General features: G+C 43.7%; 1 long non-coding RNA gene across 1 annotated transcript; it reads left to right on the forward strand.

The window, feature by feature from the left end:
- The first annotated feature begins 586 nt into the window (after positions 1-586).
- Positions 587-1,594, forward strand: LOC123059296 (uncharacterized). Its single transcript, XR_006427406.1, has 2 exons — positions 587-877; positions 1,105-1,594. It is a non-coding gene; the product is annotated as an uncharacterized lncRNA (long non-coding RNA).
- Positions 1,595-14,673: the final 13,079 nt, after the last annotated feature.

Genomic DNA, 14,673 nt, shown 5'->3' on the forward strand with positions numbered 1-14,673 from the left:
TACAGTGTCTGTTGCCGAGCAAAGCGAGATCCACCAGTGGTACCAAAGGAATATCCGGGGCCAGCAAAGCTGTTGGTATTGTAGGCTTGTAGCTTGTCCAGCAAACAACTTCCAGTCCTTTGACCACTACAATATATTTCCTTCAGGAACCCCCTGTGTTTCCCTCTGCCTCTCACTCCCATCTTGCGTATATGCAGCTCCTCCTGGTGTTCATATTACCTCTCTTTTCACAAGTCTCGACTCCATTCATGTTACATTAATTTGTGGGTGGTACTCTGGTCCGGAGGATAAGGATAGGCTGATATGGTTTTAGCTATATAAGGAGGGAGAGTGTGGAAATTACACTGGAGCACCCAGGTGCTCCACCCATGCACATCTGTACCGTAGCTGCCCATTTAGATTCGGACCGATCCAATTCAATGCGCTGTATTAATCTTTGTATCCATGAAGCACTTGTTCGTAAACATTTCGTATATGCATGTGGTCTCCTACGAGCTGGCCCCACCTGTAAGATTGGTTATGTTCCACCAATGGCCCACACTGGCGCATTGAAGGCCACCGCACTCTGCAGCATATCTACCCCGCCTGTCCACTGTTCCTCTTCCTCATCCTCTTTCCGTTCCCCACTTCATCTCTCCCAGGTCTAAACTTCTCGAGCTCCCTGTTCCGGCGAAATGTGTGCCTCGTCATCGACCTACCAGTCACTCGTGCCCTCACTGCCACCCACTTGTTGCCGCCCCTCCGGACGAAGCTCCGCTGCCATATCACCTCCAGCCGGCGACGGATTCAACCTCCTACGCCGCACAGGAACATCGATGGATTCGGGTGCGAGCCGGTCACTGCAGATCCGGCATGGGCTGAGACTTTGGGGATGAAGGTCGGCGACTATGCAAGGATCCTCGGTGGTTTGGTGTTGAGTCTTTCCTCGTATTTTCTCTCTGTAAATTTTTGTTTCTCAAATTTTCTCTCTGAGGTGTTGAGATCGTTTTTTCTTTCCTTGTTTTTTCTCTGAAAATGTTCTTTTCTCAAAATTTCTCGCTGAGGTTTTCTACTTTTTTTCGTCAACTCTGACACCATTGGGTATGCAACGGCGGCGGCCAGCAGCAGAAGTACGCAACGCTAGCCGCTGGGGTAGCGACTGCCTGTGGCGGCGAGAAGCGAGCAGCAGCTGCAGTACGCGGAGCTGGGGCAGGGGCAGGCCATGTCGTCGAGCAGTGGCAGCCCGTGGCGTCAGCGAGCAGCAGGAAATAGGTGGCACAGACAAGATGGGGAGCAGTAAATCCATGCCGCCAACTCTCAACGTCCTCCTCATCCCGAGGATCCTCAATCTAGCGCCGTTCTGTACCTCTTCCTGAATCTCAACTGAACCTGTAAATAAGATCTCTGTAGTTAGCCTACTTCTTTTTTTTTTTTGCAAAAAATCACCTGGTTAATTGTTACCTGCCCTTCGATCCAGGAAGTTCATGTGAAAATTAAAAAGTTCCAGGAAGTTTAGGTTTATATGTAGCTTCTCTGTCAGCCAAGATGTAACCAGGATAGTATTAAGTTCCAGGAAGTTTACTTAATATCTTAGAAGACAAAGATCCTTCTTTAAGTTCCAGGATGTGGATTTTTGACTAAGCCGAATTTAATTGTGAGTAAGATGTTTTTTTACTTATACCCAAGAAGCTAGATATATTACGTAAACCAGGATATATTTCTGTCTTCCAAGATGTATTTTTTGCCTAATAACCAAGAAGTTGGGTATTGAGGAACAACAACGCATCATTTTTTTAGGTTTCTTATTATATCCCCAAATGTTATGAAACATTTGTCTTGCAACTATCAGAGTCTCACATAATTAGGTGCTCAAATGAATCGACTCTCATCAATCATAAATGAGATGCATTGTTCAACGGATTTTATGAAAGTCCTAAACTGAAATCAAAATTAACGGGAGGCTTCCCTTTTATTCGTTCCCATTCATTATGACTCGCAACACCTGGTGCTGAATTTGAATTAATTCGGTCGCAGCAGTCTGCACCACACATTATTGTTGCTGTTCTTAGGTGTTCTAGAGTACAACAATCATTTAAAGATGGGCCCACCGGTGATAGTATTGAGCGGATGTATCCAGGGGTATCTCTGAATTGTAAAATGATTTCAGCATTTAATGTCTTGATCTGGCTAGAGTAACATGAGGCATAGATATCGGTGGGGGGAGCACCTATGTGCTACGAATCCTCATCCGGGAGAGTGTGTCCTATATATAAGGACCCTTATACAAAGGCTAGTCATGAGCGCTTTAGACATCCATGCACACCAAAGTAATATTCTGGATTGTATTTTCTAGTATCAAGTGATGTTGTATATAGAAAAAGCTAAATATTTTTAGTGGCAAGTAAAATTAAAGAAAAGACAAATTACATAGTCCTTGATTATTCATATAATACTACAAATATGTTAATTCTAGATGAATGAGGTATGTACATGACAGCTAAGACAACTTGTTTGTAGTAAATTCTTGCTAGGTGTATCCGGTGCAACATATTTAATGGAAGTGCATATATGAGTACGCGTTATGTGCTATGATAATGATCTGCGATATTTTCACGTCATTTGGCTCGAACCATTACCTGTGTAGGCTGCATAAATAATGGAAAATTTAACACCCGCACGTGTGGCATCTTGCACATCGCCCACACATCTTCTTTATCACTCATTTTGCCACATGTGAACATATGACATCAGTAGGAATTTTTTTGGTCATCTGCTTAAAAATGTTTCATCTCCTAATTAAAAATTGAATTAAAAATCTGTTTTCACCATTAAATCCGTCTCGATGAGATCTTCAAAACCAAACCCCATGTTAATATGTCTCGACAAAAAATTATTTTGCCCAAAAATTGCCATGATGTTTACACTGTAGTTGCCATAGTGCTTAAACTAAAGTTGTCATGCGGCAATTTCAGTTTGTAGAGCATGGCAATTTTATTATTTTGATGATGGCAACTCCAGTATTTTGACCAAAAAAATTATTTTTGTATAAACCATGGCAATTTTAAGTGCAGGTATCATGGCAATTTTAGTTTATGGTTCATGACAAGTCTAGTTTCTTAAATGCCCATTTTATAAATGTCAAAATTTACTTTTAAATGGAGAAGAAAATAGCTGAAACATATCATGGCAACTTTAGTTTAAATACCATGGCAATTTATATGCAATAGGCATGGCAACTTTTAACCCCCCAAAAAATTCGTCGAAATATATTGATATAAGATCTAATTTCGAAGATCTCGTCGCGAGGGATTTAATGGTGAAAACGGATCTTCAATCGAATTTTTCATCTAAGGGATAAAACTTTTTAAAAACTGAAAATTCAAAAAGAATTCCACATGCATGCAAGCGATGACATGGCGCAGTCTGTGTGTTATAGGGCGTGTGAGCGAATTACGCTCCCACCACACGTGTGGACATTAGCGTTGTCCTAAATAATTGCATCCCCCTTTTTTGTTTTTCACTACACATGTAATGGTCACTATATACCACGACCTTACACAGTTCTTTTCTACACCAAAAATGTTATCATGGCCTACACAGGCACAAACACACCCATGATTACAGTGATTGATAATATGGTTGTCGTGTATATCGCGTTGTTCATATACTAGATGTTTGATCTAGCAACTACAAAACATAATCGTGCGTAAATCTAAGTTGATTATAATTCGTACCCAGGCGCCGCTAGGGTTTCTTCTGCCTTCCGCCAGCGTCGACGCCGGTCTGCCTCGTCTCCTGTAGCCTTAGGGTCATGGAGGCGTGGTGGATTCTGGTCTTTGCATGCGAAGGGCTTCAGTTTTGAATGTTTTTCTGAGCTTCCTTGGGGTTTGTGTCATGCTCTGAGAGACGAGGACGCAGTGATTCTTTAAAGATAGAATAAGGTTTTCCCCGCCTGGTCCCCGTCTTGATGGTGCTTCTAGCATCATCGGAGGACGTGTAAAGGTTTACAGTGGCAGATCCAGGAATTAAAGATCAATGGGCCAAAACACTCAATCTTTTGATAACATGGGCTAAATAATACTAATACATGTATTGTTTTCCTAAATTCTACACTGTTCATCTACTAACTAGCGTCAAATCAACGGTCTTAGGGGGGGCGAGGGCCCCTACCGGTCTCCTATGTATGCCAGTGGAGGTATGTCTCCGGTGGATCTCTCCGGATTCGGTCGGTGTTTGTATTTGGTGGATCCGGTATTTGTTCGTTGGTGTCCATGTGTCCACAGGATGGACCTTCCCGATCTAAACTTCTCTTCAATGATGCGGGTTGCTATTCTGGTGCGCTAGTCCTATAGGGTCTTAACATGGTGACTTCCCAACTGTCTACTAGAACAAGTTGTTCCCGGCTCCAGTGAAGGAGGGCGATGACGGCAGCGCGCCTTCGGCTTGCTTCGGTGCTTGTAGTCGTCGCTGGGTGATCTACGGATATTGATGTAATTCTTATTATTTCTGGTATTCGTTATACTATCACGATTGTTGCTGAATAGATTGGACGTTTTACCACAAAAAAAGTTGAGTAGAATTCCATACACACGAACCATCCAGTGCATGTATCTCTACTCCAAAAAGGAGAGTTGGTAACCTGGTACCGGTTTATTTTCATCCATTTTATCGTCCCACCTCCTGCCACCACCTTCAACTGGCTTTATCTCTTTACAAATACTCACAAATGGAAACAAAGATACCATTCCGCCACTCCTCCCACCACCGGCATTGATCTTTTCTCTAGGATCCTCAGGGACGTCGCTGCCGCCATCGCGGATCCGCCGTCACCACAAATCACCATGGACACCGCCACATGGCGTGGTCACTGCTCATTGTGCTCATCTACCGACCTCCTTGACCGCCGCCATCGCGAACCCCCTGGTGAGGGCAGGACTCAATGGAGGGTGTGATTGTTGGATGACGCCGCCGCCGCCATCGCGGAACCACAAGGTCAGGGCATGGTGGCGTTGCAGGCATTGAGGAGCGGCAAAAGGCCTTGCTGGCCATGCCCTACATCACGGAACAACACAAGTATTTACGTTTTGTTTGTTTTCTGAATATTTCTATTCATTTTCTGTACTTTCCAGATCATTTCAATGCTTCACCTGTCCTGAACTGCGTTGCTTGCAGCGACGAGCGGTGCAAGGCCGTGCCAGGCGTGCCCTACGTCTCTACTTCTAAAGGGGAAGTTGGTAGCCTGGTACCGGTTTATTATTGTTTTTCTTTTCTGTCCCACCTTCCGACACCACCTTCCACTGGTTTTATCTCTTTACAAATAATCACAAAAGAAAAGAAAACAAATCATTCCGCCACTCCTCTTTTCTCTATGATTCCCAGGGACGCCGCCACCGCCACCGCCACCGCAGCCGCGGATCCCCCACGAACGCCGCCGTTAGGCATGGCCACCGCTCCTTGTGCTCCTCCAACGACCTACGAGACCGTCGTCGCCGCCGCCGCCATCGCAAAACCCCTGGTGAGGGCAGGACTCAAGGGATGGCATGGTTGTTGGAGGACACCGCCGCCGCCATCGCGGAACCCCAGGGTCAGGGCGTGGTCGCGTTGCGGGCAGCGAGGAGCCACAAAAACTGGTGCCGGCCATGCCCTGCATCATGGAACAGCACGTGTATTTACATTATGTTCGTTTTCTGAATTTGTTATTCTTTTTCTGTATTTTCCTGATCATTTGAATGCTTCACCTGTCCTGAACAGCGTTGGTGAGGAGCTGCGCAAGGCCATGCCGGGCGTACCCTACATTTGTACTCCTAATCTCTACTCCTAAAACGGGAATTGGTAGCCTAATACCATTTTATTTTATTTTTGTTCTTTTTTGTCCCACCTCCCACTATCACCTTCCATTAGTTTTATCTCTTTACGAATGATCACAAAAGGAAACAGAAAAATAATTCCGCCACTCTTCTTTACTCTAGGATCCCAATGGACGCCGCCACCGCCACGGATCCCCACGGACAACGCCACGGGCGTGGTCACCCGTTCTTGCGCTCCTCCACCGACCTCTGAGACCGCCGCCGACGCCGCCATCATGATAATCCCTGGTGAGGGCAAGACTCAAGGGATGGCGTGGTTGTTGGAGGACGCCGCCGCCATCGCGGAATCCCAGGGTCAGGGTGTGGTGGCATTGCGGGCAGCGAGGAGCGGCAAAAGGCCGTGCCGGCCGTGCCCTACATCACCGAACGACACGAATTTACATTATGTTCGTTTTCTGAATTTGTCTATCATTTTCTGTGTTTTCCTGGTCATTTGTATGCTTCACCTGTCCTGAGCAGCGTTGCTTGTAGCGAGGAGCTGCGCAAGGCCGTGCCGGGCCGGGCGTGCCTTACATCACGGAACAACACAGGTATTTACGTTCTGTTCGTTATCTTTACTTTTCTGATCGTACCTATACGGCTATACCCAATTTTGAATTGTCAAGGAAAGAGCTTTGTATGCTTCACATGTCCTGAATCATATGTACACAGGTATACAGATACAAGGAGGACACTGGACGCACGCTGAAGGTGAGGGGCCTCACCAGGTACGCAGTGAGCACTGCTATGTGCCAGAAGACCGTCCTGCACGCCTTCACCTACAGTGATTGAGTTTTTATGTTTATTAAAATTGTTTTGTACATTACGCGTGATCGGGTGTTAATTTTATTTATCAACACCTGTAAAATGTGTTTTGTATTACTCATCATTACCACTATCTATGAATTCTCTATTTGAACTATCAGGAATCATTGAACTATTTGGTATGGATTAAGAATTTAAGATGATTGTGTTCTTATTGATGTTTCTGTGCTATAATGCCTGCAGGAAATAGAAAATGTTATGTTTTCTCGATTCTTACTATGGTTAAACTTGCAGCGTATTTTCAGATATTGTTATGTAGATTGCTTTGCACAGCAGTTATGGAGCTGGATTATTTGCCTGTATTCGTTAGCTTCTGCAACTTCGTTTGTTGAAGAAGATTGTTTTGCAGTTCTTTTTGCCGATGTGATTCTGCAAACCATGGTTAGTTCGCACCTCGTATTGGGAACCTTCTCTTAGATTGATCATCGGTACTAAATCACTTTCCCTCGTGCATGAATTATTTTCGTAGTTCAGGCCACACATACGATGTGGAAATAGATCATGGGTATAGTATTCGGGTTTTTCTGAATTTTACTGCAGTTGATGGTGCTTTTCAATATATAAGATTGTTTATGGTTTAATCATAAAATTTCAAGGTACTAGACTTGGTCAGAGATACACAATCAGGCTGTCGACTAATTTTAGTCTAAACCTAGGTTTAAATATTATTCAGAATATAGTGGAATAGTATGCCAGATCGTCAGGTATGTGGAATCATGATTCTGAATTTACCAAAGGAATTTGATGGCTTAGCTATTGAAATGGTTCGATCAAACAGAAAATATACCTTAATGGAGGTCCAACACCTCCCACTTGTGTTTTGTACGGAACATTTGTGACCTTTACCAGCTATATGAGCTATGGATTGTTTACGAACAAATCTGAAATCTTAATAGAAAACTGACATGATGTGTTGATGATCTTCTTCCTACTACGCAGGAGTTGTCTTGTCTGTCTTTCCCATATCTGGATGGTACGGTTGTCCCACTAGAGCAAATGGAAAATGTTTGTTCTCTTCCGTCGTTGCTTTGTTTTCATATAGTATTCTGTATTGAGCCGGTCAAAAAGGTTCATACTCATTCCATATTCAACAGTACTAGCACCTCGACAGTGAAGAAGAGGAAATGAGGTAGAGCTTTGCTACTAGCAATTTGAGCAGTGGAATGGATTTGGTTGTGAACACTGTCTGATCCACTCAAATCTCACTTTGCCTGACCATGCAGCATGCACTTGTGAAGCTTTTGTTGGAGTTGGACGGCCGAAGGTGCATCGGAACGACCACGGTCGCGGCAGAGGACGGAGTGGCCATGGCCAAGTGCGTTGGCGGGGCAGACATGGGAAGCTGGGCAGGGAGCCAGCGGAGCAGCAGGCGTTGAGACGGAGTTGGGAGAACGTATCATGGTGGGGGTGCTACAACACAGGTTTTGGGTCTGAAGAGTTATTCTTCTCTACTGTTTCTGGGTATAGTTCTCTCAACGACTGTGTCTGCAGGTGGCATGTTGGAGAGGCTAGGATTAAGGATTTTGTAGCAGAGAATTGGTCTGGGATGGAAACAGATTTGGGAGATATGTTGCTGCGAGCAAAAACATTTGTACTAGTCATTTTTCTGTGGTATATTAAAAGTCTGACATGTTGGTTGAGGGGCGAGGAAACAGATTCTGAATTTACCAAGTAGGAGGGGTGAGGAGATTAAAAGTCAATGAATTGCTTGAAGATAATAGAAGTTTAAGTAGGAAGGGGAATGCGAGTTGAGGGAGTCAACTCCCACCGCATTTAGATGGTGTATGAGGCCAAAACGCCGAGTATGGCTTCTCATCTTTGGTACAGGCATCAAAATCCAAAGACACCGTCTTTCACCACATTGGCAAATCAGTGTTGTGTGTAGAGGCCAGGAGGACAATGGAGCAGAGCAGACGTGTGTAGAAAAACCTCTTTTGAGAAAGGGAAATTAAGGCCCAGGTACAATGCAAACTCTAGGACTTTATAGCAAAATTAATGAGAAAAAAATGCTAATGTGCTCACCAACCTTCCTCAGTCTAAGTATGACCAGGACTTATAAAGGAGGAAGCGCTGTGTTGTAGTCTACTTCTTGCGGCCTATAACTATGTTACTAGGATAGTACTAGAAATCAAACAAACACGAACATGGGCGAGGCTCCCCAACGAGAGTGCATTGACAATAAATGATGGGTTGGATCGATGTAATATGAATGGGAGGCATATGGAAACACATCGCCCCGAAAAATTATATGGGGTGAAGCCGAAAAAGCTATATCAGTAGTGTGCTCGCGCAAGGGAGACCAAGCAAAGATGACGCTTACATATATATATATAGTCACAACGGCTTGGGCCACACGCTGCTCCAATCCCACACACTCACGCGGCCCAAATCCAGTCCACTGTGTAATTTTACGCAGGTCTGACACTCTCCCTAACTTGAGAACTTGCCCTTGTCGAGATGAATTCTGTGGGGCAGCGACGTCAAAGAACCTCGTAGTTTTCCCGTTGCTGCCTCAGGTGACAGGTTAGACCAGGGAATGTGCAGCTGCACCACAGCATTGTTGCCACACTTTACCATGCGGATGATCCAGGATCTCGACCGGCTGCAGACCACCAGTCGTCAGGTTCGTCGTGCACCGTGACTCAGAGAAGACTGGTGTTTAATACGACGTGAAAGGCTTCAACTGATAGACATCGAACACTGGGTGAACCGCACTGTCGGGGGATTAATGTTGAGAGAGAGAGAGATGTAGAGATAGAGGTCCTGGCAAGCAGGCAAGCAGGACTTGTAGAGAGAGAATGGAGATGATTAATGGCTTTTCACACCAGTGCGGACAGAGTATTTTCTAGATGGCCACATGCTTCGTGTCTGCCTGCCTGCGCCCAAACACCCAACCCAACCCAGCTCACCCGTTTATAACCACCACCAATTTATCTGCTCCTCCATTTATCAATCCAAACCGAGCTGTAGCATGCCCGCCTAAACTGCGAATTTTGGTAGAGCAGCGTACCATCATTGCAGCATTTTCATACAGTTGCCTAAACTGCGATGGTAAACTGATGATAAAATTCATTCGCTTAAAGAGTAATTTCTCATGGCCAACCACAAGAATAAAACACCTGTTTAAGAAATGAATATGACAATTAGATGGATTTCATGCTAGAGTGCCAGTCAGTGGTCACACATGTGAAAATTAATCTACATGAGGTAAAGAAGGATGTCATGAACAAATATGGCAGATTAACGCTTGAGCTTTTTAACGTTCTCCGGTTTGACTTTTGTTTCTCACAGGCATAAGCCTGTTCTGCTCAGAAGAACAACAGAGTAGTGTGATACATCACAGCTTGCCCTCCGATTTATTCTGATTTAATTTTCTATAGCTTTGAGGAGAAAAACCTTTGGTACACAAAATTTGATTTTGTTTTATCACCAGTGAAATACTTGCATAATTAGTTCAAGAGTGATCAGCCCACAAACAGTATAAGAATTTTAATAATTTGCAGTTTGAACCAAATCAAAATAGCCATTTCCTTCATATTCAAGGAAAACTATGTAAACAATAAGAGTGAAACCAGGAAGTCAGATACTTGTGCCACGGTTGTGTAATGGTTTTCAATTTCAGTTTCAGAAAAATTTCAGCACCAACTGAAATCATCAAAATTCAGCGAATTTCGGTTTTCATTTCTGTCAAAGGGCCGAAATATTCACTTGAATTCAATTAAAAATTTGAAAATTTTGAAAAACATTTGAATTTATGTGTACTACTGAAATTGCTGAATTTTTTTGGCCGAAAAGTAATATTTCAGTGTCTGCTGAAATTAATGAAATTCAGTGAATTTCGTTGAAATCTCACTGAAAGTGAAAACCATGGTATAGAGTGACAACGATGCCCCAAAATGTTTGAGGACGTGCAGGACCAGTCCGGATGTAACAGCGGCGGGAAAAGGACAATAATAGGGGATTTTTTTACGTTAAAGCAGTTCTATATCTTTTATTTTAATTACCATGATAATATTCAATGCTAAGTAGGAGTATATCCTTGGACATAAAACAATCATTAGAGATATTTAGAAAACTAAGACACATCCTGTCAGTTATATGTAGCCGATAGATTGCACCTCAAGAGCGTACTTGGTGTTGTCATGCAGGGGCTTGCGAGCTATCTTGTGGATATGAGTTGCTCATGGGTCTCACTCGGTGTTTTGACCGAGACAAAAGTTATCCTTTTAGTGAACAAAGTAGGTACACCAAAAACTTTCACAAAGCAGGTGAATTAGTGGTAATTAACTAGTTGTTAATTGGTTAGGAGGGTGGTGGTACCCCAAGACCACCAGGAATCAAAACTTGGGTTTGACACCTTAATGTATCAATGTGGATTATATTTTCAATGGGAGGTGATGTTTCCCGTCAGCTCTAGTGGTTACTTTCTCAATCTTAAACTAGAACGAAACATTTCGTCCCTCGCGTCACCTGCTCGGGTATATGAAGGCGATTAGGAAGTATATACTTAGGAATTGGCACGTATATTGTATGACAATATATTTCACATGTTGGAGACATAGTTATTTGTCTGAAATATTGCCTTTTCATATGGATCGGAGCTAATTATCATGAGCACCAACCTATGGGTATTGTCACACCTATAAAGCCCAAAGCATGCATGTCAGCCTCCTATCCTTGCATGCAGTCTTCTTGTGTACCCTCCTATCTACCTTATAGCCTCTTTTACCTGAACTATCAGAGGAGATGAATACCAGACACCCACACTAGCTGTACTAATTTGGTATATCAGATAAATGTGCGTTAGGAATGAGAGGTGTGCGGAAAGGCATTCTTGGACGAGGTATTCCTTCCAATTATCTCACTTGCTGCAGTATTACTGCGCTGGAAAGAATAGTTGTTGGGAAGGACACTCTCCATGGAGGATTTTGTTCTGATTGGCTCAGGTCTTGTAGAGCTAGAGTATCCACGGGAAGGAAAGGGACAACGCTGGTTGACAGAGGGTGGTCGTTCACAGTGCGGACAAGAGAGTGAATCTTGCCTGGAAAACGCACGCAAAGAATCAGTACCTCCCTGAAAACACAAGCGAACACATTTGCAAGGCGGTTTGGAGCTAGGCAGGGAATTATCTTCATGATTTCAGTATGAGGCGCGGAAGTGCAAGCTCTTGTAGACGATCACGCCATTACTGCCGGGGAAGCGCCAGATCAGGAGGAGCTTGACGTGGTCGTGAGGAGAGGTAGCAAATGTGATGGTCTGCATACTGACATCAACGTCCCGACTCCTTCGACGACGTACACGGTTGGTGAAGATGTATTTGACTTAGGGACTGGTGCAAGATAATAACATTGTATAATTATTCCCACAATAATAGTTAACCCGGAGTATATCGCTGAACAGGAAGGCTATGAAACAGCCAACTTCCACTAGAGCGCATGGTCGGACGTTAAAGGACTGCAAAACCTACATTTCAATAGTTGAAATGTGCAAAAATGCAACTCCGATTCATGATGACATGACTGAAGGCTCCTAGCCAGCCCTTCTATCCTATAGCGAATGCTAACTAAAAGTTTGATCTGGCTACAATGGAACCACTGGCAATCCCACCACTGATGCTTCATGCTGCACAAACTCTGAGATTTTTCTTAGATGTAGAAACCATTGATTTTAAACTCCATGATATTGAGATTTTCTACTGTGCTATATGGTATGTATATATCAGCTTGGAGTTGATTCATGAACGGATAAGATTTACAACCTAGCACAGATCAAAAAGGAAAATAGAGGCTCTACAGAAGAAAGATAGCAGTAGGCTATTCTAACAATGTAAATAGGGATGACATGTCATTTGCAATCTTCAAGGACACATGCGACCGCGAGGGGGAGGGAGGTGGTAATGGTATCATCGAAGATTAGAGCAGTTTGCTAGTTACACAAATTTCATATGGTGTACGAGGCTGTAATGTTGAGCACAACTTTGGCTGTCAGTTCAGGCTCCGAACGCACCATCTCTTACTAGCTTGGCAAATCCGTGTTTACTGTAGAGACTAGGGTGAGCTAGGGGTGATGGAGCAAAGGCACACAGATGTAACCAAATCTCTTTGGAGAAACTACAATTATAAGGGAAGCTAATGTGCTCACCAACTTTTCTCAGCCAAAGCCTGACCGACACTTATAAGGGAAGCCTGACGGGAAAGAGCTCCTCAGGCTCTCGCAACCACGTCGCCCCCGCGGGCGACCGGCCGCGCCCCGATCTCCTTCTCCAGCGACCCTCCCTCCTCCTTCCCTCCCCGCCGCCGTCGTCGGCGCTCGCCGCCGGGCCTAGCCCGGGTGACGCTGGCGGCGGCGGCCCCCTCGCAATTCCCCTCCAGGCACTCCTCTGGCGCGGGACGGAGCGGGCTGGGGGGTGTCCCTAGGCGGCGGCAGTGCAGATAATTTTGGTATTTTCTTCTAAATCAAACTTACTCTATATGCCATGAACTGAACCAAACTGAAGTATACTGATTAAATCTAGACTAACCACACTCTTCTAATACATCAATCAGGAAACAGTTTCAAAATATATACAAATAAGAGCATCCTGAGCAGGTTACTTGTTAGTCACAACAGACACAAATTTCAAATTTCCTTCAAGAAATAACATCATTGGTACTATGGCTTATGGTCAGTAGTGTCGCTAATGGTCAAATACATTACACTTCACTGGAAAACTTTAGAACACCGGAGCAAATACTTTTAGCAGTTTGAACTTCAGACATAATTGTCTTGAACAAATATCCAACTGTAGCACTCTGCACATGGGGAAAAAAACCCATGGTTAGATACTATGCACTGGAAAAAATAAGTTTGAAATACAAAGGTCTAAGATTTCAGAGTATTGCGTCATCTCATATGTAACTAATAATTTGGGAACAATTCCTACATGCCTAGCACCAAGAGCAAAGATATTTGTACGAACATAATGAGTAGAATTCAATTCTGAATATAAAGAAAAAGCCACAAAGATGACTTTGGTTTTCATTGCCATGTGAGAATCGAGACTTGAATCTTTCATCATTCACGTCCGATGACATACAATATACTCATACAGCTCCTTGCATTAGTGTTTTCATAATTAACAAAATGAATAAAAAGGCTAGAAATAGAGCCTTATGTGCGATCAATGCAGCATACTACTAAACAATAGATCCAGAATGCACCGGAGCTAGTCTGGAAGGCAGAAAACAAAAGGCCTCTTTAAAGACCTTGAGAGAAAAAATACCATGGAAAGTAAAGGTTTATCGGACCAAATCATTATCCTTGGGGCCAATCATGTATTAGTAATACAGATGGTCTAAAATGTTCTGCGGGGTCTAGCTCAAGACCTGTGCATGGCCGGAAGAGATGACCTCATGGAGGGTGGCGCCATGGAGGTTGCACCTGTACATCAGAATAGTAGACCAACTCATATTTTAGAATGAAGATGGTCCATTTGTATCTCCTATTTGGAGTTCGTATTACCAATTGGAAAAGAGGAATTATGAGTGACATCGACATTATCTTTGTTTTGAGGCCTGTTTTCCTTTTAGCCGCGCAATCTGTTGCTTATTTAAGCACTCTGCCCTCTGGTCCTTGGATAGGCCGACATACCAACTGGTGCCACTTCTTAACTTTCAGCCACCATTTACTTCTTCAAGATGATGACTCACGGAGCTTATAGATGTACACCCTACAATAAAATAGGAGATGAATTTATAAACAAGTAGTAATAGGTGCAACAATACAATCTAATATGAAGTGGATGAATATACCATCTGTATGTGTGTTGGTTATGTTGCTAAAAGCATTACATTGCACAGACCCTACTGAAGAAGCATGCATGTGTGCCACCGGATCATGGGTAACACTATCCCCAGCTGAAGGAATCTTCTGTTGGAGGTTTACACGACGCCGGTGCAGGGATGTTGGAGGTTTACACTATCCCCATCTGTATGTGATTTAAAATGTCAGGGTTATGTATCAACATATGTACAGATTGCCCGTC

The sequence above is a fragment of the Triticum aestivum genome, chromosome 3A (genome assembly GCF_018294505.1).
Source record: "Triticum aestivum cultivar Chinese Spring chromosome 3A, IWGSC CS RefSeq v2.1, whole genome shotgun sequence".
Lineage (NCBI taxonomy): Eukaryota > Viridiplantae > Streptophyta > Magnoliopsida > Poales > Poaceae > Triticum > Triticum aestivum.